Genomic DNA, 26,162 nt, shown 5'->3' with positions numbered 1-26,162 from the left:
TTGGCACAGGACCTCTCAGCATGGCATGTCCTCATCAAAGTAGGCACTGTATGCTATAAGCAAAGCAGAATTGAAGTAGCTCAAAAGAAACATGAGGTGTGTACCTTTAGAGAATTCATCCCAATTGTTCACATGGACTATTTGTGCTAGATATTTGGTAGAGCATGTTAGGCTCATATTGGTCTGATCACCCACAGTGGGATACTCTAGCACGGTGATGTCATTTTTGTCCTCTTTGAAAATTAAGGACAACCACCAACTCACATTTAATGACTTAATATTTAGTTTGTATTTATTCTGTGTATTCTTATATATGTATGTGTTGCTTCCTCCAATAAAATAAAAGCTCACTGAGAATAGAGATTTTTCTTTCTTTCTTTTTTTTTTAATTTTGTATCTATACCACCTAGGATAGCACTTGGCACATAGCAGGTAATTAACACGCTTGTTTAAACCAGCTGTATGAAAACTGTTAAATTGTCATCTATGAGCTCAATGGATGTCTCACTGTGAGCCTAGAGAGAGTGAAACAGCATTCTCCTCCCCCTGATCATGTTATTTGAGAGACTGGAAAAGTGGTAAACAATTCATCCAGAGGACACATTAAGACCAAACACAAGAAAGAAGGACAGAGATGAGTACGGAATGATAGTCACATCAGGGAGGAAGTGGCTGAAAGGAATGTGGTACTTTTGTACTGAAGAAGAATGTTGGCTATGGGCTAAAGAAAAAATATTCCATTAACAAGGAGATGTGGTACCCCCTTTTAAATATGTGTTATCTCCCATGTGCCTCACCTTATTGTATTCTGCAGTTAGAGCCCGAATTTCCACATTGATGGGAAATACATGTGGAACAGTATGTTCCAGACTTTTAGCGGAATGTTTTTTACTGACTATTTTTACTTTCCAATACAAGTTTTATAAATACTCTTTTGTTAAACTCAGTTGGAAATTCAATGATTGGTAATCAATAGGATTCTTTGTGAGGACTCATGAGCAACAGTCCTCAATTGTTCTCTGAGGAACCAGGCTTCTCATGCAAGTGGGAGTGGAGGTAAAAAATTAAAGTAAAGGCTTAGTGACTTGGCATAATTGGTGAATGAATAGAAAAGCATTTACTAAGTAACTACTATTTTCCAGGCACTGTACTAAACTCTAGGGATTCAAAAACAAACAAGGAAGTCAGTTCTTAAGGAACTTATATTCTAAAAGGGAAAGACAAGGTATATAGAGAAGAGGTGGTTAAAGACAAGGGAGATTACAAAGATTGGGAATGGAATCACAGAGAAAATGATTAACCTTAACTTTCAGTTGGTCAGTCTTTCCTTCAGTTGTTTATTTCCAATTTATCATATGCACAGAAGTTTTATGTATATATATATATATATATATATATATATGTATATATATATATATACACACATATGCATATACACACATATGTATATGTATAAATGTGCATATATGTGTGTGTATGTGTATATATATATATATATATATACACATAAACATATAATTTTTTACATAGTTGTTTGAATGTTGTCTTTCACGTTAGACTGTAAGTTCTTTGAGAGGAGGGTTTGGTCTTATTTTTGGCCTTTCCTTGTATCATCAGTGATTAGCATAGTTTATGGCACATAAAAGGTGCTTAATAAATGCTTGCTGACTGACTTTTTCAGAAATAATAGTATTGATTTGATTGATATTCTTAGAGCTGGTGTTAGAATAGGGGATGGAGGTGTTGAGACAGTGAGGAAGTGATCCTGAAACCAGGATGAGAGGGATAGGAGCCCAAAGAACTAATCATAAAAGTTCAGAATTAGACTTTGTTCAGGAGACTAAAAACAACCAGTGAATTAGGTTTATTTAATCAAATGAATAGCCAATTCAATGAAAATATGAATTAAATTGTTTTCCAGATGTTTGACTGAAGTTACCAGTCATTTGAGCCAAAACGGTCCCTTCAATGGCCACATGTAAGACACTTCCAAACTCTGCCTGTCTTAAGTATCCTACATTTCAAAACTGAAAAGAAAAAATAAGACAGCAAATCAGAACTAGTTACTATTGACTTAATGCTAACTAAACAAAGAGTGATATGTTTTTAAAATTAAAAATAAACTTCATAAAATTCAAATTCCTAATGAAAATTGTTTCTACTGAGAAAAGCACTCAAAATTATTTCCCTTAGGCTAATCTGGAAAATCGCGTCGGTATGAGCAATTATGTGTATTTATATGTATGGGAGACTATTCTTCACTCATGATAGCATGATCACAAATAGATTATTTAGGTTCATCAAAATGATTAATCTTTATTTAATCTTGGGGAGAGTTAACTGCCCTCAGGGTCATTGAAATGCATGATGAAGCAGGAATAATAACAAAAAACCAAAACCAAAATCACCAGTGGTATCAGAGATGCAGTGCATAATGGATGAATAAACAATGTTAATGGGCTACCAGTTCTCCCACTTATCTTCAAGGTGGGACTAATGGATTTGGAGAAAGGAATCTGAAAGGAAATAAACAGATGTAGAATTTGACTAAAAAGTAATTTTAATAGAAATTATAGCTTGGAAGCCATTTGGAGGACTAATTATTCTTGTACTTCCACCAATTAAACAGAGAATAATTTAATCCATTATTGAAATTTTATCATAGCTTGCTCATTTCTTTCCCATTCATTTAATTTTTAATTCTTGTATTGGAATCAAGTCACTTAGTTAGCTGTTGTCACAGGTGTTTCTAGATTAAAGTGTTACAGTCTTGGATCTTGACCAAGAAGTTTGACGAGTAAAAACACATTTATCTAAAGGCCTCATCACCTGTTTTGTTTTGTTTTTCAGAAGCTAATGTGGCTACCACAACATCAGAGTACTATAGTACTTCATAAGTACTATAAGAAATTAGAGATTCTTTCCGTTCTGTCTGACAGTCATCTACAAAATTAGCATTTTGTACAATAAACTTTTTCTATCTAATGATATGCAATACAGCACTGTTTTTTTTTCTTTTAACATGATATACCTGCCTCTAGCATCAAATCTGTGATTCAAATCCGATTCAAATCCAAATCAATATTCCCAATCCAACATGAAGCAGCAATTCCTTGACAATAATAGTAACAATCTGCTACAAGACTTGCAGTAGTAACTCACATTTACAGAGGAGCTGTAGGATTTACCAAGGGCTTTCCTCATAACAACCTTGTGAGGAGATAGTACAAATGCCTTCATCTCTTTTTATGGATGAAGAAACAGAGGCCTCGATTGACAGCATGACTTTTCCAAGATCATACAGCCAATGTATCAAAATCAGGATTCTGATTCACTTCTCCTGACTTCCAAGTCCTCACTACACATCATGACAACATTACTAGTTTTCATGTTTACAATTAACAGTAACAAAAATGTAAATTAATATTAACACAGTTCTTTTTGTTCCCATCACTGTTAACAATGTTATAAATAATATTAAATGTCATATGTAATCTCATATAATCCTCATTGCTACGAGGTTAGCACTCAGCACAGTCTCCTTGTAGTACATATTTGATATTGAGACACTTTCAGGTCATTTACCATTTAATAAAAGAAATTTTATTTAGTTATTGTAGGAAAACAGATAGATGTGGAAGACATTTCAAGCTGATTCAGTTGAGCAAAATCTTCCCTGCCTAGGAGTTGCCATCCTGGTCCTACAGCCAAATATCAGAACATAGCTAGATCCCCCTGTAGTTGTTTTGTAGTCAGGTGACCAGGAAGTCACTTGAGCCAAACAAATCTCAATGATGCTTTTAATCCTTTTAAAGGAAAACAAGACTATTTCCAAGGGTGATAGGGGATTAAGATAGTGTTTCCATCACAAATAGGTACTTTAGCAACTTTCAAACAAGAGACAGTAAAAGGACTTGGCAATTGATCAAAAAGAGATTACAGGACACCCTGCAATATCACCCAACGCAGGAGGAGATCTTGTTTAGCAGCTCCATTGCCTATATCTGCTTCTGGGTCTTAGTTCAAGGGCTAAGAGAAGCACTTTTGGTCAAGAGGAAGCAGGAACCCTGTGAAAGAGTATTTCTTTTGATCACAAGGGATCAGGGACTCTGCAGAACAATATCGATTCTGATCCCAAGGGATAAGGGGCCCTTCTGATTACACCTCTTCCCAGATCACATTACCTCAAAAATACCAAAACTTTCGAATTCCTGGAACTACCTCCAAAAACAACAGTGTGAAAAAACCTAATGTTTAAGACCTTTCCCTTTCCTGCCTTGCCAGGAACTAAGTCCAACTTCCACACAAAGTTCAGAGTCAAGAAATGGGTTAAAAAACAAGCAAACAAAAACAACCTGACCATATAAAGCTACAATGGTGACACAAAGACCAAGACACAAACTGAGAAGAATATGAAGTCACGTATTGTTAATATATTTTTATATGTATTTTTAATTGAATGGGAAGATCTTTCCCATCCATTAATAGACCCGTATGACCTGGTTGAGTCACATGGAAGCCTGAGTCATATGAGTCTGTGATGGGAAGAATCATCTCCTGGCTGGGCCTAATTTGAGCTAGTTTCTTGTGCTTACCTAGTAAATAGAAGCAAGAGGCGTAATCCAATCATGTTAATGAACAGAAGCCTTGGGGAGTGACCACCTTAATTGATCCCTCCCTTTAGAAATAGTCTGCCCTTCAGAAACCGGGTCTGCCAGAATGAGGAAAAGGATGGATCATAGAGAAATATTGGTTAATAAAGAATATTAATTTCCTATCAGAAACAGTCTTCCCACACTGGGGTTGTTACTGTGTACAATGTTCTCCTGGTTCTGCTGATTTCATTCAGCATCAGTTCATATAACTCCTTCCAGGCCTCTTGGAAGTCTTCCTGTTCATCATTTCTTATAGCACAAGAGTATTCCATTACATTCATATAACACAACTTGTTCAGCCATTCCCCAATTGATGGGCATCCCCTTGATTTCCAGTTTGTGGCCACCACAAAGAGAAATGCTATAAATATTTTTGTACATGCGGTACCTTTCCCCATTTTTATGATCTCTTTGGGATACAGTCCTAGAAGTGATATTGCTGGATCAAAGGATATGCACATTTTAAAAAATTAAATTATTTTGTTTTCAGTGTTCTACAATCACTTCCACATACCTTAGATTTTTTTCCTCTCTCTCTCCCTTCTTCCCCCCCCTCCCTCTCCGAGAAGGCATACCATTTTCTATAGGTTCTACACATACATTCCTATTAAATACATTTTCACCTTTGTCATGTTGCATAGAAGAATTAAAATGAATGGGAGAAATCATAAAACAAAACAATACAAAAGAAAATGGTCTGCTTCATTCTGTGATCAAATTCCATAATTCTTTCTCTGGATGGGGAAAGTATTTTGCCTCAAGTCCATTGGGAATTTTTTAAGTCCTCGCATTGCAATGAAGTATTAAGTCTACCAGAAAAATTCTTTGCACACTGTGGTCTTTGCTGTGTACAAAGCTCTCCTGGTTCTGCTCCTTTCACTCAGCATCAGTTCATATAAGTCTTTCCAGGCCTCTCTGAAGTCTTCCTGTTCATCATTTCTTATAGCACAAGAGTATTCCATTACATTCATGTAACACAAGTTGTTCAGCCATTCCCCAATTGATGGGCATCCCCTTGATTTCCAGTTTTTGGCCACCACAAAGAGAGGTGCTATAAATATTTTTGTGTATGTGGGCCCATTTCCCATTTTTATGATCTCTTGGGAATACAGTCCTAGAAGTGGGATTGCTGGGTCAAAGGATATGCATATTTTTGTAGCCCTTTGGGCATAGTTCCAAATTGCTCTCCAGATCCAACAGCAATGAATTAGTGTTCCAACTCTCCCACATCTTCTTCAACATTTATCATCTTCCTATTTTGTCACATTAGTCAATCTGATAGGTGTGATGTGGTACCTCAGAGTTGTTTTGATTTGCATCTCTCTAATCAATAGTGATTTAGAATATTTTTTTCATATAACTAGAGATAGCTTTATTTCTTCCTCTGAAAACTGCCTGTTCATATCCTTTGACTACAGTTCTCTATATATTTTAGAAATGAGGCCTTTATCACAGACAGTAGTTGCAAAAATTCTTTCCTAGTTTTCTGCTTCTCTCCTTGTCTTGGTTGCATTGTGTTTGTTTGTGCAAAAACTTTTCAATTTAACGTAAGCAAAATTATCCATTTTGGACTTCATGATGTTCTCTATCTCTTGTTTGGTCATAAATTTCTCCATTCTCCATAAATCTGACAAATACACTATTCCTTGCTTCCCTAATTTGTTTATAGTATCAGCCTTTATATCTCGATCATGTATCCATTTGGATTTCATTCTTGTGTATAGTGTCAGGCATTGGTCTATGCCCAGTTCCTGCCATACTGTTAACCAGTTTTCCCAGCAGTTTTTGTCAAATAGTGAGTTCTTAATCTCAGAACCTGTGTGGGTTTATCAAACAGTAGACTACTATATTCATTCATTGACTACTGTGTCTTGAGTACCTAACATTCCCAAAGGACTCTTGAGGAAAATTACCATACACATCTAGAGAAAAAACTATGGAATTGGAATGCAGAATGAAGCAGACTATTTTCTGTTGTGTTATGTTTGTTTTTTTCTCATTCTTATTCATTTTAATTCTTCCATGCAACATGACTAATGTGAAAATGTGTTTAATAAGAATGTATGTGTAGAACCCATATAAAATTGCATGACATCTCAGGAGGGGGAGGGAAGGAGAGAAAATTTAAGACTTATGGAAGTGATGGTTGAAAACTGAAAACAAATTAATTTAATAAAAATTAAAATTAAAAAAGAATATTAATTTTATTATCAACAATTAATTTAATAAATAATAATTGATTTCCCTCAAGACTTAATTATTCAGATCAATAAAATGATTGAGACAATTCCAAAGGATCCATGATGAAAAATGCTATCCATCTCCAGAGAAAGAACTAATAAACTCTGAAGGTATACTGAAGTATACCGTTTTTAAACTTTATTTTACTTTTCTATATTTTCTTTTACAGGACAGCTTGTATAGAAATATATTTAGCATCACTTCACATATATAACTGACATCAAATTTCTTGCCTTGTGAAGTAAGAGTGAAGAATAGGAGAGAAGGAGAAAACTGGGAACTCAAAATTTAAAAAAAAAAAGAATTAAATTTTACATATAAACTGAAAATATATAATGAAAGAAAAATGGTTTAAAGTTTAAAAGCAATCAAGCAAACAAACAATAATAACTTTCTCTCAGGAAAGAAAACAATTCATTTAGAACGAGACTTACATGGAGTATGAGGTTTACTAGCTCTTCTTTTCTAAGGAACATTTACTACTTCTCATAAGACAAACCATTGAGTCAGAAAAGATGCATATCTGAATAAGGTATTCCATATAGACTTTTTCTTTGTATTATATGGAGGTAGTTTTTGTTTTGTTTGCTTTGTTTTATCAAAGAGATCTTTAGGCAGCTACTTATTCTGTCAGCACATAATCCTGAACTTGGCTACTAATGACTAATTTATATGGAATTAAAGAATTTTGGGAATCAAGGAGATCAACAAGATCCAGTATTTTAACTTGTTCAGAAATATACCCTGAGAGCTTCCTGGGAGCCATACTTGTGAACTTGACAAGTACTCATCTAGCTTTTGCTTTGGGCATTACAATAATGGGTAACTCACTAACTCCCAAGGTGAATCATTAGGTTTTTGGATACCTTTATTTACTAGGACATTTTCCATATGCAGCCTAAATCTCCTTCCCATTCATTGTTCCTGGGTCGCAAGACAGGACCAGGAGCAATCACCTACCTACCATCACATAGTCAGCATTTGTCAGAGTCTAGACTTGAACTTGGGTCTTCCTGCCTCAGAAGACAGCTCTCTATCTGCTACACTGTGATGCCTGTTAGAGCAGGAAGGTCCATCAACCTCATTTGTTCCAATTGATCATTTTACATAGGAAGTTTCTCCAAGAAAATAGAAACTAATAAAGTTGCAGATTTGACCAAGTTAATAAGTAGTAGATCAAACAACAAAAGCCAATTCCTTCATTTCAAATGTCTTGTGATTTAGAAAGTGGGTAGTTATCACTTTTCTCCTTACCATACTGATATACTATCATTATATAGTCTATTTACACTTGCCTTGCCTACTCCTCTTTCACTGCTTTAGCACAGGTTGCTCCTATCTCCAGTTGTCTCTCTGTCTCTCCCCATGAATGATTCTTTTTCTATGAAGGGGACCAGCTTTATGCCTACCTTCATTTTGAAATCTACCTTGATCAGTTCAGACCACAAGACTGGCTATTTCCTCTGCACTCCCTTAGTATGTAAGGGCTATCCTACTCATATGATTCTTGCCTTGCAAACATTCTCTTGCCTATTCTGTTTTCCCTCCAAGTTTCTTCATGTTGTAAACAATATCTAGTGCTTTGTAGTCCTCACAATCTCAAAATAGGTTCTCCATACATATCAACAACCAACAACCTATCCATTTTGACTAGAAAACAAAACTGCATATTCACTTGATTTTTTCATTTGCCACACCAGATTCCTATTGCATTATTCTTTATTAGTGATATTTACTCAGTCTAAGCTATCTATGCCTTTCTCATTTCTGTTGTAGTACACTCCCCTGGCCCCAGGGATATTCCCTCAACTCACATGACTACTCCAGATGGGAAGGGGGGGGCAGTAGCCTATATTCCTAAAATAATAATTCATGACCACTGATAGATAGATTCATCTTTAATGTTCAAGTCAACACTGTTCAAGGCAACACTAGTCATTGAAATTACATATTAATAAACAAAATGCTTCCCCTTAGGAACTGGGGTACTTTCTACTAAAAAACAAACAATAATCTGTGGGAAAAGTTGCCTGTAGCAGTTGATGCATTTGTGGAAAACTCAGTGTTTGGTTCAAATATAGTGAACCTATTCCTCCTCCAAATCCAGTCTGTTTTTCCCTACTACTCCATACCCCACACCATTACTCAGCAAAACTCAGCATCAGTGGGGAAAGTGGATGTTCAGAGAACTCAAAAGTAGAAAGGCACACATGGAGGGAGAATGTGTGGTCACAGCATATGGGTATAGTGAGAGGTCACTTACACATCTGATGCTGAAGGGTTTCTGCAGTCCTTATACTTCTCTTTCTGGGATAAGATGTCTATATGAGATGACATTCTCCTAGGTGACTTGTTCTACAGGGCCTTATGCCTTTCTTTTGCTGGAGCACATGATTCTGATGGTTAGCCATAGTCCCCATCATTTCTAGCTTTAGCATATCTCATCTGGTCTGTTACTGCTATTGTCTTTCAGGAAAAAAATGGAAGCCACATAAATCTCCATTCTGGTGAAAGAAATGATTCATAGAGGATTCGAACTCAAACTCTAATCATTGTTAGTCATTTTGTTATGATTTTATAAGGGGTGATGATTGTTAGTAATGATTTTAATATATTTATCTAGTAATACATATCTAGTCAATTACCAATGTATTAATCCATACTCTATAAGTGACATAGGGATATAGATTCTAATAGAAGGGACTTATGATAGGCCTCAAACTTTAATGTAATGTTCATTACTTGAGTAACAGCTATGGAGCTCACTTGTGTAACCACAAGAATGCTGACAAAGATATCTGGTTTTGCTCAAATTCTAGACCAAAGCAAAGATGGGGTGGTGGTGGTGGAATGGTATGGAAAGTCTCCCTCTCCATATGTTCTTGGAGCATACATATAACTTGTACCTTTCCCACTGCCTAACCTAAGGAAGAACCCATCCATCTTGTGACCACCTAGTCAGTGGAGATATTCCTTGCTCCACCTAAATTGTGACCCAGTTGACATATTATTTTTGCTTATTTCAGCTTATGCATCATATGTCAACCAATAGGATTCTGTATTGTATAGCTGACTTAGAATGTCCAGGCAATAAATCCAGTATCAAACCTTTCTAAGGTCCACTTCATTAGAGGTGAACATGGGCCCATTAATAAAGTGCCATTGGCTCACAACTTTGTCTCAGTCTCTTTTATTGTAGGTTGGACAATTTTAATCCTCACACTGGGACATATAATGCATATACCGAGAAGTGTCCTAATTCCAGATGCAACTCTCTCAACAGTCTCAACAGTTTTTGCTTCCTTGATTCAACTTCTCAGCTGGATCACTGCTCCCATGAGCAAGATATTGTTGTAAATACAAAGTATGTAAAGAAATTTCTGCCCACCTTGCTGCAAGCAGAAAGATGAAGAGAACTCTCTTTCCTTGAGAAAAAAAATATTTGGGCAAGGTCAACTTGCTTGTTATCTACGCTGAGCATATGGCTGTTCTCAGCCTTTCTTTGGAAGTTTCTCGTGTTAACCAGGTGCCCCTATCTAGTGACCAATACTCTATAATTAAAGAAAGTTGACTGAAGAACTTTTTCATAATTTTTTGCCAGGTTTGGGGAAAATTCATCAATTTAATAAAGGACTGAGCTAGTTCCTTTGCAAGATTAATAACTGCAGGCCTTGCATGGACTTTGACTAATTTATGCTTGAATACTTCTAAAATTTCAATGAGAATTAAAGGTTTTAAAGGTATCTGGTTTTAGAAGACTAGTGTAAAGTTAAGCAACTCATCAGTTTTCTGAAAGGTCATAATGGATGCCACTCCCTAATCCCAACCAAGAAAAACTGTTCCAATCTAGATTATATCATAGTTGGGAGGAAGCAACTGCTTATGTGATTTTGGGCAAGTCATTTTGATTCTCTTAATCTCAGTTTCCTTCTCTGTAAAATGAAGGGGCTGTACTAGATGCTCTCTAAAATCCTTTAAAACTCTGACAACATGCACATAAATACAATACTAAACACTAACTACAATGCTTAATAGAACATAGGTAATTGGGAGCTCTAAAGTACAGTTAGAGTGGGGAGAGAGACTGATTGTTTGGATTTTGGAGACAAGTGAGGAGGAGTCGACATTAAAGCTAGACCTTGAAGGATAGGCAGGAGTTAAAAGGGCAAAGATAGGGAGTTGAAGTCATTAGGGCATGGCATGAAAATCACACAGGCACCAACGTGTTGGATGCATCTTTATCAAGATGATCTTCAAAATTCTTTTTGTCCACTCTTTCTGATGTCTGCTGGCAATTTACAGATCGTTATATTAAAGGGATTGGTCTCTGAGAACTTAATTCATAGATGACTTGGATAACCTGAGTTTTAAAAAGCATATGTTGGCCTGGCTGTTTTTCATGTCCATATCCTTCTCTGCATCTTGGCCTTGACTTGTGGATGCTTCAATTTATTTTGCTGAAAGTTATTACCATTTTATCATGGGCCTAAAACCTTATCCCTGTCATAAATCAACTCCTAGATATTTCTGTTTGTTAAACCACACTTAATCTCTCTAACAAAGAAGGACTTAAGGTCAGTCTATAGGCTGATGGTACTTTTTCAGTGGTTATTGCCCAGTGTTTCCAGGTTAAAAAAAACTGATTTGCTCAGTTATAGATACCGGTAAGTTTAAAGGGCCTAATACTGATAATGATGCTATAATGTAAGGAAGAAAAAAAGTAATGGGTTCCTGGAAGTGCTTGAGCCATAAGGATATAGTTTTAGTCAAGGAGGTGAACTGTTGTTTCATTGGTCATGATCCAATTCTTAAATGATGAGTATTGCCGAACTGTCTCTATTTTTCTGGCATCAAGTCAGCATCATTTCAGTAAGCTCACATTTTGTTCCACTGTTCAAGAGGAAGTAGCCATAGGAAGAAAACCTGTGAGTAGAGTGCTAGGTCTGGAGATAGGAGACCTAAGCTAAATTCTAGTTTAATGTTTGCTTGGTATCCAATTAAATGGACAATTCATTTAATCTCTATGAGCCTCAGTTTCCTTATTTGTCAGTGGAGTCTAATAATATTTGTATTACCTCCCTTATACTTCAGCTGCAGCAGCAACATCCTTATCCTTATCCTCATAGCTGTTCTGAGTTGACAAAAATTAATTCTTAATGGTACCTGAATGGTGTGAGTGAAATGGTGTGCCTTGGAGTGAGGAACGCCACAGTTTAAATCATGTCTCAGATACTTAGGAGCTGTGTGACATGAACAGAGGTATTGTGAAGCTCGGGTGAGAGAACAGATGTAAAACACTTCCCCAAACTTAAAGCGTGCTATACAAATTTCAACATTCCTGCTCCTCCTTATTAGCCTACAGTTAGCAGGCCTCAAGTCAGGGGAAGATGTCATTCCTTGAGCCTTCTACTATACTCTTGATGTGCTGAAGCAATATCTGAAGAGCAGTGCAGAGATATGATAGTAAATGTTTAACAAATGGCTTTTGGAGTGGGGGATTGGGGAAAACATTTAACTCTGAATCACTGGGAAAATATTTTTTAGTTTAATGTGAATTCTTAGCAGTTTAAATCTAGACAATCAATAAAACTAAATCAATATATCAAACTCTGACTTGTAGGAATTGCTGATTTCTGAGACGTAAATATTCACTGGGAAAGTTTAACAACTGACTCTCAAAAGCCAGTTGAAGGTGGCTCCAGTATACCCCTAGAAACTAAGCAAATTACTTGACCTCTCAGTCTCCTTTTCTTTTTCATTTGTAAAAAGAGGATTGTAATGGCACACACCTCACAGGGTTGTTGTGATGATAAAATGATATAACATACAAAGCATTTTGAAAACAAGGTACTATATAAATGCTATTTTTTATTATTATAAATTATGTCATGTAAATGATATAATTATATGAATAGAAATTATAAAACAAACATAGCTAAAATACTGATAGAATATTTCTTCAAAGGAAATTATTCACTTTATGGTCATACACTTAGAGACTGATAGTTTTCTGTTAAAAAAAATTGGCTGTGCCTTAATTTTATAAGAACTTAATAGAAACCAATCAAAACTTGTTGCTGTTCAGTTATTTCCATTTGTGTCCACCTCTTTGTGGTGGACTCCATTTGGGGTTTTCTTGGCAAAGATACTAGAACAGTTTGCTGTTTCCTTTCCCAATTCATTTTATAGATGAGAAACTGAAGCAAACAGGGTTAAGTGACTTTCCTTGGATCACACAGGTAGTAAGTGTCTGAAGCCAGATCTGAACTCAGGAAGATAAATCTTCCTCCTGACAGTAGGTCCAGCACTCCATCCACTGCACCACCTAATTGGCCTTACCAAACTTATGAAATGATAAATTGAGGAGATTTCCTCAAAAGATGCTCTACATTTTTGTAAAATAATTAACTTCAGATTTCTAATAGTATCTAAAATATAATTTGACTGACAGACATTTGATTTTCATATAACTTTTCAAGAACCCAATGATCACTTAAAGAAAGATCTATGTTATGACTTGTTCTTTCCCAGGTAATTTTAATTCAACAAACATTTCACAAATACATGCTAGTTGTATTGTTCTATACATCCAACCCCATTATCTCATCTGATCTTCTACATCAGGAAATGGCTTTTGGACATTTTCAACTGGATGTCCAAAATAGAAATTATATTCTCCTACAAACGATACTACAACAGAACAATACAGCAAGACAATACAATACAAAACAAAATCACAAAACAAAACATGACATTCTTTTGAATTGCTATATTTCCCCAATAGCTAGTTCAATCTCTCAGGTTCTTACCCTTGGTCTCCTCCTTCACTCCCTGCTCTATCTCACTACATATATTAAATTAGTTTATCAGCCTTGCTTTTTCTAACCCCACAATGCTTCTTTCATTAATTCCCTTCTCTACCACCACCCTAGTCCCAGGCCTTCTTTACTTACTGGCTCTATCATAATAGCCTCTTAACTAATCTTCCTACTTCACATATCTCCCTACTCCAATCCATCCTTTAAAATGTTGCCAAATTAATTTTCCTAAGTAAACTGAAGTCTAAGTACTTAAAATTGCTAATCAGTGGTCTGAGGCTAAGCAAAAGAAAGTTCTTGTTTTAGGTAAATTCTTTATGTAAATCCTTTCTTTTATGTTACCACCATTCAAATATTTGAAGACAGTGATCTTCCCACTGAAGTCTTCTCTTCACTTAGACAAGCACCCCTCATTTCTTCCACTGATGTTGATACGAAGGATTTCAAGTTCCATCTACAATTCATTTCATTTGTCTTTGGAGGTATGGCTTACTTGTGTCTCTTCCAAAATGTGCTGCTCAAAGGTGAATGCGATACTCTAGATATGGCCTGAATGGTGCAGAGTATATGTTACTGGGCACCAAAATAACCCCACCATATGAATAATACTTCTGAGATGTTCAGCCTGACGATTTAGAGTCAAAATAATAGTTATCTTCCACTATTTGAAGGACTTTCATGGTAAAAGGAATTTGATTTTTTTCTGCTTATCTTCAGGAGGCAGAACTGGGAACAATGGATGTAAGTTGTATGAAGGAAAATCTCAGCTTGATTTCAGGAAAAGATTTCCCTGACTGTGTTATAGTAGTGGAATTGACTATCTTGTGCATCAGTGGATTTTTTCTCATTGGAGATCTCCAAGTAGAGGTTGGAGGATCTCTTCTCACAAATGTTTAGGAAAAAAAATCAATTAACAAGCACATATTTTCTCTACCTTCCAACTCTGCTACTGGGTCCTCTACCCAGGAAAGAATGAAGTCTTTGTTTTGTACCATTTGCAATTTGAAAAGTGTGTATTGTTACTCTTTATCAGCATTATTGATCAAAACTATTGAATAGAACAGAACCAAGTAAAGAACTCTGTGGCAAGTTAGTAGTGATGACTCTCCAAGTTGACTTTTATCTATTTATCCTTTAATTGGATACCTATGAATTGAATATGTTGCATCTAAAACTCCCATTGGGTGACTGTATTTGGAGAACTGTGATGACCAAATCCTGACAGTGATATGATGTCTGATTGGCATAATTTTGTTTCTGTTCTCTCCCTCTCCCTCTCCCTCCCCCACTCCCTCTCTCTCAGAAAAGAAAATATTTGAAGGACCAAAGTACCCAGAATCTGAACGTAAGTATAATTATTGATAAGTGGACAGTAACTAGAGGCATGTGGAAGGTAGTTCTGTCAGTTCTCAGTCAGTGAGGGACTTAAGGCTTAGGGTCACAAACAAATGGTGAAACCTAGATCAGAAGTGTGTATTAAATTCAAAGGAAAACTATGAAGAAATGTGGTACAAAATTCAGATACTAAAGAAATGCAGAGTTTGAGTTTCCCAGAGTTTAAACAACTGACAGCACTTGTAGGATAACTGGTGCTCTGTATAAGTTTATACCTTATCTGGAAAAGGTCAGTTCAACCCTTAGGTTTTTTTAAGCGTACTGGACAACCTCATGGTTGCCTGTAGAGTTACCATAGGGGAAATAGTTATCTGTAAAATCTACCAGGCATTCCTAAGGCACAACATTAAAAAAAAGACATTGACAAACTAGAGCATGTCCATAAGAAGATAACCAGGATGGTGAGATTTAAAACCAAGATAAATTACTTTAAGAAATCATTAGTCTTTAAAATTTTCCATTCTGAGCTTATTTTCTACAGAAATGTTGATTAGAACATTCTTTCAAACTGACCTCTTTTATTCTTTTGACTCCAAATCCTCCAGTGGTCTGTACTGATCCTTCAGGATTCAAGCTAGTTTGTCAAAAAAATACTTACAGACTATTTCCATAAAAGCATCCCGTAGCTTTTATTTTCCTGGTCTTTCCCTATAGAATTAACAAAGATGAGGTAAACAAAAAAGATCAAACATCATGAAGCTCTGTGATCAGTAACCTTGGTTCCATGATGCCACTTTTCCTGCCTCTTGTTATGATGATGATCTTAAATGCAGAGCTCTAAGTTTCTTTCTGCCTTCTAGACACACTTTCTTCCTTTGAAAAGACTATAGGCAGCCCAGAGGCTTGTCAGGTATTTATAAAATCTGACTCTTCTCTGCATCCTTCCCATGCCATTTGGTTTTGCCAAGAACCCAGATCGCAGTCAAACTATCCATCACACATTCATTCTGAAACCCCATGTCAATGCTGAATGTTAGACCCCAACCTTAAATAGCAAGGACTCATATGCTCCAATTAATTTAAATCACCATTTTATTCCCTCTTCTCCTTATTCACAATCATACATCTCTTCTTCTATATCCCTCACAAAAATGCAAGACCTCCTCAAATCCCAATCTTCCTTACACTGAACTGACTTTCATTCATGATACTGTTAATAATATCTAACATGTCTATACTAACTTAAGGGTTTCATAGTTCTTCACACACAGCTAATACAATCCTCATATTAGTCTATAAAGTAGGCACTATAGGCAGGTATCACCCCATTTGGTAGATGAGGCCCTGTGGCACAGATGAGTTAAGTGATTTGCTCATGATCATACAGTGGCCATACTAGTGGGAGCAGGAATCAAATCTACATCTAACTCCAAGTCCAGGACTCTTTCCACTAAACCACACTGCCTCCTACATATAGCCATTTTCCTCTTTGCTGGAATCCTTAGGCTTTATCCTTTCTGTCTTATTCAATTTGAGAAGGAGAAAATGTTGTAGGGAGTTTACAAATCCTCATTCATTGGCTTTTGCCTCTACTTTTTGATCTTGTGTTTTTATTAACTTTATTTATATAAGTAATGGGGAAATGGCCATCTTTCATGATGAGTTGGACATTTAGAGTAATAAAGGGGTCTAGCTAATGGGCCTAGTCCTTATGGGGAATGTACAGAGTTATTATCTGAAGCAATTACATAGAAGTGGTTGGGAATACATAAAAACATGATAATGTTTAATGGCAGGGTCTTGGAGAGATTTGGTTTAATGGTAGTGTCTTGGAGAGATCTGGTGCATGGAAAGCTATTTTTAAAAAATTGATTCTGGTGATAAATTGTAAGGGGCCCAGAGGGTCCCAGGGGGTGCAAGTCAGAGGCAAAGCCTGTTCCCATGGGAACGGTGCTGATGCACACCCTGGAAGAAGCTCTGTGTGACCCTGGAAACTGATGTTCTTGCAGATACCAATGTCCTGTACAGTAAAGTTACAAGTGAGCCTGGGAACCCAGGAACTAGCTGCAGGAACAAGATAAGCTTCCTTCCTTACTGCGGGTGTAAGGATGTGGAATAGTCATGAGATGGTGAAGTAATGGGATGAGCTCAGCATGTATGTGATTGGTGGATCAGCCTTTATAAACCCTAACCCTCAGCTGAATAGAGAGAGTTGTTGCTTGGATCATCTTGTCTCCGGTCTCCTTCCTTCAGAGCCCACAGATTAGAGGCCCGTGGGTCAGGGGGATCCAGGGGGCTTGGGTCTTGACCCTGAGCAATTGGCGCCCGAACAGGGACTAGAAGGGAAACCGAGAACCCCCTGCAAGGCGTGGGCTCGGAGTCACATGAGAGTGATGCCACCTGCATGCCCCAGTCAGTGCCCCGGTGGTTCTGCAGAGCTTGGGAGAGATGTGCACTTGGCTGACTGGGACGAGAAGAAGAAAGTTACAGACTGTGAGTAACCCTGCTTATAGATAAAACAGGTAGAGAGCTTAGTCCAGAGAGATTATATCCAAAGCTACAGAAAAAACGAACAGGACTATATACAGATGGTAGAATGGGTATGACAGGATTGCCCAGAACTGCCAGAGTGGAAGAGATGATGCAAAGGTGTGAAGATGTAGGTTCGGTAACATTTGCAGCTCACGTGAAGGAACAGGTAAAGAGACAGTATAGAACCGAAGCTGCCAGCACGAGACAAGGACAGAAATGTTATAGCTGTGGAAAAACAGGTCATTTTAAAAAATACTGTGGGAGCAGGCCAGGAGTAAGGCCTAAAACACCATGCCCAAAGTGTAGAAGAAGGGGTCATTGGCCCTCAGGATGTCAAGGAGCCCTGCCACAACAATACTCTAGCCCAGGACCTGAAGGAGGGACAAACCTTCCAACCCAAAGCTATGACAGCATGGAGAGGTAAGCCCAACAAGGAGACTCAACGCCTCAGACAATGGTACCAAGTGGCCACAGTGAAAGAAAGAAAGCCACATGCCTAGGTTGTACATAGTGTCTGTATCTGTGTTCTGTCTTTCTGTAATTTGTGTTTGTGTGTTTGTGTGTTAATACTGCCGGTGCCCTTGTGCTGGTTGGAATGCAGTTATCTCTTTTCCTCCCCCTCTGTTTCTCTCTCTCTGATGGCTGCAGCATCAGGGAAGAGAATGGGAGAGAGAAAGAGAGGAACTCCTCTTGTTTAGGTTATGACTGCTAAAGTTAGGTCTGATCAGGTCAGAAACATGTTCCAACAAACAATGTATGTGCAGTTTAATAGGGTCTGCAAGCAAAGCCCATTAGAAAAGTTGTTGGTAAAATTCTCTCTCTCTTTCTACCTTTTAACCCTGGCCAGGTTGTGAAGGTGGGGAGACAGACCAGAAATTGGGGAACTTTTTCCCCTCATCTTATGGAGGCAACCTAAAGTTTCTTTGCTGTAATTGTTTTAAGTGTATGATGTCGCTTCTCATTGGATAGTTCAGACAGGGCAGATTCACAAAGTTTTGGGGACTGGGGTAAGAACAGGGACCGTAGGCCCCCTGTAGCTGGGGAGAAGAACCAAACACCCGTTAGCGAGTATAGGTAGGTGAGCCCCACTGGGTGTGGGAAGAAGCCGCTGTTCATCAGTGCAGAGAGCCCCGTTGGGAAGAAGTCGCTGCCAAGCAGCGCAGAGATCCCCCGCGGGAAGAAGTCGCTGGACAGCCAGCGCGAGAGCCTCGTTGCTTGCAGCGGGAAGAAGTCGCTGTTAGACAGCGCAGTGAGCCCCGTGCGCGCAGCGAGAAGAAGTTGCCGTTAGTTGGGGCAGAGATCCCCACGAGCGCAGTGGGAAGAAGTCCCTGACTAACAGCGCCGATAGCCCCGCAGGGAGCGGGAAGAAGTCGCTGGTAAGCAGCGCCTCGCAGACGGGAACCATGGGTCAGGGGTATACTATCCCACTGATCAAGCCTGATAAGGAATAGATTAAGCCCCACTTAAGCCAGTGTCGAGATTTTGTTGAGCATGTCTGGAAGAATTCCCCAGTCTTCTATGAATGAGTGTATATTGGAAGTGTAAATAATGGTACCTACAGTTCACTGTTTGGGTTACTACTGTGTTCCTAAATTGTAATAACACTGTCTTGTATTGTACATTAAGTGATCATGGTAATCCAGAAATGGTGTTACAAAAGGCAATTTAACTCTGAATTTTGTTGACACTAGAGATCTTGGGAAACTCGTGTAAAACAAGTTATGTTATTGTAAACTTTACCCATCCTGTACCCTTGATTTAGAGAAACCAGGTATTTTCCCCCTTGCCTGTTACAGAAGTTACAGCTAAAATAATTTGTGTATCATTTTTGAAAGTTGTAAGAGTGTTACCTACGTTTTGAAGTTGCTGTTTTAATGCTACACCTAAAATTGTTAATTGATTACTGCATATAGAAAGAAAAGAATGGAGTAAAAATTTTATTTAGACTGGTTCTGCCCATTTGGAACAGTCCTCCTGTATGTGTGGGATTTGGCAAGCATGGGATCCATGCCAATTCCTTTTATTTTGTAAAACTGCCAAGGCCTCTTTCATGTGGACAAGGTCATCAGTCCCAAGAAAGAAATTTGTTTGGCTTATGTAATTCATAAACAATGAATGTGATTTGCTCAATAGTTTAATAGACAGGAAAGATTTTTAATAATTGACTTTGAGATCTCATATGTATGTGAGTCCTGTTAATCTTCATTGCTTATTGCAACTCCATGAGTATAGAAATACCTGTGTCTGGTTCTGCGCTATGAGCAGTGGATCTTGCTGTTTAAGGTAAAGGCATTTGGGACTATAGCTAGTTTCATTTTAAGTTTAAGTTTGAATTTGGGTATCGTTGCTTGCATTAAATCAGTATCTGAGAGAAGTGCCACAAGTTACTCAGAAGGAATGTGATCCTGCACTGTTAACAGGTGAAGTTTGTATCTGGATAGGAAACACCGAGGGGACAATTCTAGACTCACTCTAGGATGGGATCCTCCTGGTCAGTTTCCCTCTTGTGTCCTGGAAAAAGGAAGGTTTCTCACCTGACTATTCCTGAGTCTGGCTATAAAATAGATACTGCATGGTTTGGAGTATTGCACTGCTACCCAATTCAAACAGAGTCAAGGATGTTTTATCCTGTCTTATTTGGTATGCCACATGTCCCTGCTTTTCCTTCTATAGCAAATTTCTCTGAATATAGCAAGTGATCAACAACATATGTGAGCCCTTTTGTACTGGGAACACCAATATTATTTTTATTGGAACACTAATATTATTTTACATGAACTTGGTATGATCAAACATTTATGTACATTCCTTTCACCCTAAGATGTCCTCATAGTGTAGAAGCATTGTAAAAGAAGTAGCATTTTTCTGTAATCAGTCTTGTACTGTTACCAACACGAAATTCCCCTGTGCATTTTCCCTGAGCATTCTGTGATAATTACGGCTTTGGTTTGTTTGAGGAATGTTACTTTAGCTTTCACTATCATTGTAAACGGTTTTGACTCCTTTTTCTTAAAGTAACACTGTTTTAAAGGCACCGGACATTTCTGGAAGACGTGCTGACTACCATTGTCAATCTCCAAGATAAGGCATTATGAAGCAGAAAAAATCTTGCTGTTTTGATACACAACGGTTGACAGTCACTTCGTTTCTATGAGTTTTCTTCCAGCATGGACATAAACAAGCCTGTGCAATATTGCTGGACGTCTCTTCAGTTGTGCAGTTCGAGTTCGGGGCCTCTTTTGTTTATGGCCCTATAGCTCTGCTAGTGACGCTATGCCTTGTATGCTATCCTGTCTGTGGTAGGAAGATGGTGGAAGGTGAAGCAGTCTGGATGGTGGGTTCAACAGTTTTGGATGCATAATCAGGTTTGATTGACACTATGGAAAGCAGACGGGAAGGTGGGGTGTATGGGGTCATCAAGGCCCTTCATATCCCCCGATTGTTGCTCCGGGTGCTTTTGTGCCAGTTTCAGGGGGTTTAAGCAAGTAGGGAAAGTGTGGGGATGTATGTTCAGAAGACAGCAGAATGATGTAACTACCATTTTTAACCCCTTCTGGTCGATTTTGGCCTTTGCTTGCTTCACCTCTTTGCCAGCTTTGTCTCCTCCAGGTTTCGTGTCTTCCACTTTAGAGATGACTGTTCTGGCTCTATGTGACCTACTATCCATGGCTCGTTACCCTCTGGACTGCTGTGACCTCTCACTACTGTCGGGACCTTGTGTGCCTGGGACGGCTCTCCGTCCCCTCTCAGCAGGATGCCAGCTGCAGACCCTGAGACCTTCGTCCCTTACGCCGTAGATCTGGGTTCTTCTCTTTCTCAAAAAACAAAAAGGGGGAATGACGTGGGCCCTCATGGGCCCTCAGTTTGGCCGTATGTACTTGGGCCCTAAGACTGAATTCGCATTGTACACAGTTGGACATATGTCCTTGGACCCTAATACTGAAATCGCTTTTTCCAAATATGTTTCTCTCTAGCCCCTAAATACTATCTCAGGCAGTTTCTCCCTCAAGGACACAGTCTGCCCCAGCCAGCAACCGTTATCTTCCTTTCTCCTGTAGTAGTCAGCTGAACCTATAAAATTCACATGCCAGTTATGTATTACTGTTCACTGACCAATCATGTGTATCCTAGACTCAGATGTATTTGTATTGTTACTCAGGTGTATATATTGTTATTTTTATTTGATCAGGTCCCCACTTATCAGGCCACCACTCCTTCAAGACCAGACACACCACCATGAGGTATTAAGGAAGGGAATATGCTTTACCTGATGATATGTATTGTACTGTATCTCGATGTATCAATTCTCAATCAGACCCCTTTGCTATGATTATACAGCAACCCACATATGCTATGTTCCCTGCTAAGGTAAATCGTACTTGGTATCAAACTCAAGAGTATACATTCTCTGTAGAAAGAGATGGTGCAATGTCTGGCTGTTAGATGTGACAAAAACCATGTATTAGCTGTGTTGTGATTGCTTGTTTCTTTACATCTGCTATGGCCTTAGGGCCTGCTAATTAGCTATATGCACAATATGTAGGAGGGTTAGCAAGAATGTGGGCAGAGGATTCAGCTCCGATATACGAATGTGCAGAGCAGTATAATAGTAGTGATTGTGATGGGACAGATACCAGACATCACCTGTATAGGACTTGGATCAAAACTGTGGCTCCCCTGGAATTGCTTGTATGGTACCTCAGAGCTGCAAAAACAAAAAGGGGGAGTTGTAAGGGGCCCAGAGGGTCCCAGGGGGTGCAAGTCAGAGGCAAAGCCTGTTCCCATGGGAACGGTGCTGATGCACACCCTGGAAGAAGCTCTGTGTGACCCTGGAACCTGATGTTCCTGCAGATACCAATGTCCTGTACAGTAAAGTTACAAGTGAGCCTGGGAACCCAGGAACTAGCTGCAGGAACAAGATAAGCTTCCTTCCTTACTGCGGGTGTAAGGATGTGGAATAGTCATGAGATGGTGAAGTAATGGGATGAGCTCAGCATGTATGTGATTGGTGGATCAGCCTTTATAAACCCTAACCCTCAGCTGAATAGAGAGAGTTGTTGCTTGGATCATCTTGTCTCCGGTCTCCTTCCTTCAGAGCCCACAGATTAGAGGCCCGTGGGTCAGGGGGATCCAGGGGGCTCGGGTCTTGACCCCGAGCAATAAATGAAACAATGTTATAAGGAGAGGGACCATAGGCCCTCTACATCTGAGGATGATAGATGGCCTGTGAACATAGACATACCTTGGTTCTTTGCCTTGGAGTTGTGCTTTCATTCTAGGTGAAAGAGTTTAGAGCTAATTATGACCTTGTGAGCTTTGAGAAGGCCGAAGATCAAGCCATTTATAGTCCAATATACAAGTCTATGCTTGATTTGACTTCAGACACATCAAGGCTCTGAGGTAAGGAATGACCTTCAGGGTCTAGTCATTTGTGTAGCTGAGAGATTAAAATTAATCAAGTAATGATGCCACTTTTACATGTAAATTAGTTGGGGCCAATGCTTTATAGAAAGTACTTTAAATTTGAGTCTACTCTTCTTGGAGACTGAAGTTGTATTGATGCAAATGTGTCTCCTTAGTATTTGGAAAGAAATGTTTGTAATTCTGTTTTTGTTTTAACTTGGAAATAAATGATCCTTCAGAAAAGCAAATTGATGTTAATTGGTTAGATGGAACTGGGGCATTAATCACTGACAGTCAACAGGGAAGGAGAACATACCACAATAGGGGATTGAGCCAATAACATTAAAGGAGAGATACTCAACCCTCAGGTATACCCCCTAGCTCCTTGAGGAGGATATGTAGCCAATCTTATTCTGTGAGAATGAGGACCGAATACTTGATTCATACAAAGTTGCTTATTTATCTTAGAGTACTATGTTCCTCTCAGTGAAGTGAAATACAATCCTGCCTTAAAGTGTAAAAAGCAGAACTTTTTTTTAAACATTCACCTTTAAAAAAAAAAATTGAGTTCCAAATTATCTCCTTTCCTTCACTCCCCTACTTCACATATTGAGAAAACAAGCAATGATTCCTACTATATTTGAAATCAAAAGCAGAACACTTTCAATAAATATTTTAAAAAATAATTCTGAGCAGATTTAATTAGCTTCCATAATATTTCTCAACTGACACACTAAAACTTAGATGCCTCATAGAAAAAATTTGGTTGATGAATACTACAATTAAAAGGAAATATGCTTAATATATTATAAGACAAAATTTGAAAATAATGATTAATATTCAAAATTAATCACCACACTAAGATGTATAGTAATGTTGATTCCAGAAACTGGCAATTGATAGCAAAATGTGAAAAGTTAAACATATTATCCAGCCAGAGGGGAAAAAAACACTGGAGGTTTCTTTAAAAAAAAAAAAAAGCTAAATATAAATGTTTGTCTTTTTACTTATTTTCCCCTAGTAGAGTTGGGGGTAGAGGAGGAAGAAGAGAAAATAGATTTCTGTTAAAAGAAAATAATGCTTAAATATTGAGAGTTTGAAGAAGGGCTATGTTGAATGAAGTTTCAGATGAACTTATAACATTGAGTTTCACTTTGCCACAAGAGAACAATCACTGGGGAGGGGTAATCCAAAAGTCTTTGCAATGAAAAGCAAAATGTATCAATAAAATTTCATTTTAAATATGTAAGAAATGATGAAAGTGATGAATTTCAAGAATACCTGGAAAGGCTTCTATCAAGTGATGCAGAGTAAAATAAGCAGAACCACAAGTAGAAGTTATTTTATAATGACATTGTAAAGACAACTTTGAAAAACTTAAGAATTTTGATTAACTTGATGATCAGCTGTGGTTCCAGAGGACTAATTATGACCAATGCTATTTGCTTTATTGTGAAGAAATGATTGACTCAGGAAGCAGAATGAGATAAATGTTTTAGAGAGTGCCAATTTAGGAATTTGCTTTGTTTGATTATGTATATTAGTTATGAGGAGTTCTTTTCTTCCAGTTGGATGGGAAAATGAAATGGAGAGGAAATAAATTTTTGCTCATATAAAATAAATAATTTTAAAAAATCAATGTCTTTCCCTTATTGCTATCCTCATATATTTGGATTTCCAGCTTCATTCCAGTCTAAATAAACACTTGTAAAGTTTTGGTCAACATACAAATATGGTAAGAAGAAAAAAAAAAAGAAGTGGTATATGCCTCTTTAAGGCTAAGATTTCCTTCTCTGCTCCAATGATCTGAGCTGAACCCTTACAGATGGTCTGTTTACTACCTGAGAGAAAGGAAAAAGCAAGAAAATAAAATCCAGAAAGACGCAGTGAGATAATATGGGACCATCAAATTGTTCCTTTAAAGGCTGGGGGGTGAACATGGTTGTTATTCTTCCTATTAACAAATCTATTGACAAGAGGGTATGGGGAAGTGTAGTACAGTGAATAATGTTGTTTTAGAATTAGAGATTTAACTGGAAGCTTTTCCATTTCTAGCTTTGAAACAAAGCAAATCACATAACTTTGGGTTTTCATTTTCCTCATATTTTTTCAGTTTTCCTGTTCATTCATTCTTGGCCTCCTTCTTGCTGCATCCTATCTAGGCACATTAATTTTTGCTTAGTGTTCACTTCTGCATATACCCTTGGATTTCATATTTCATATTTGAATTTTCATATTTTTTGGGTTTCTTCTGGCATCCCTGCTTACTGTCCTTGAAATCCCATGACAACAGTAGTTTCTTACAAGAACTCCTTATTAACTCTTGCCCTTCAGCCATACTTGATGTTTCTCCCATAAGAATAAAAGGGAGGAAAAAGTGTAGAGAAGCAATCTCTAGTTAATAATATTGACTTTGAAACATGACTGTTGAGAAGTGCATGTACTTAAGCATTATATTGATGGCCCATGTAATCTGTTAGCAAGAGGCCCAGGAGGATGTATACTGGAGTCACCCCTCAGAAATTCCATCCATAACTAGTTTTGGAAGGAATGGACCAGCATTTCAATTCTTTTAGTCTTGGTGTACCTTGGGTAGATTATAGAATTAAAAAGAAAAACCTAAAACAAAAACAGAATTTTAGAGTTAAAATGGACCTTATGGGTCATCTATTCTAATTCATATTTAATAAAGAACCTTCACTATAACATATCTTCTAGGGAGTCATCCAACCCCTACTTAAAGACTTGATGTAGAGCAGAAGACTGAAAAAGTAATCACTGAATAATTGAAAAGTAACCATCTGAGGGTTATTTAAAAAAATAATATTTTCCCCAATTATATGTAAAAACAATTCTTAACATTTGTTTCTTTTTAAAGTTTTGAGTTCCAAATTCTATCTTTACCCTCCCTTTCCTTCTCTTTCCTTTCCCTTTCTTTCCTCTTTGCCTTCCCTTTCCCTTCTTTGCTTCATCCCAGTGGCTGTCAAGATATTTTTCTTTACATAGAGGCAGCTAGTGTGGAGAGATCACTGGACCTGGAGTCAAAAAGACCTGATTGCCAATCTGGCCTCAGACACTTACTGCTAGTAAATGGGTGATTCAACAATTCTCTCAAGTCTCAATGCTCTCATCTATAAAATGATGGTAAGAGAAACCTCCCAGGGTTGTTATGAAGATA

The sequence above is a fragment of the Notamacropus eugenii genome, chromosome 5 (assembly GCF_028372415.1).
Source record: "Notamacropus eugenii isolate mMacEug1 chromosome 5, mMacEug1.pri_v2, whole genome shotgun sequence".
Classification (NCBI taxonomy): Eukaryota; Metazoa; Chordata; class Mammalia; order Diprotodontia; family Macropodidae; genus Notamacropus; species Notamacropus eugenii.
Note: the sequence above shows the minus strand (reverse complement) of the source record.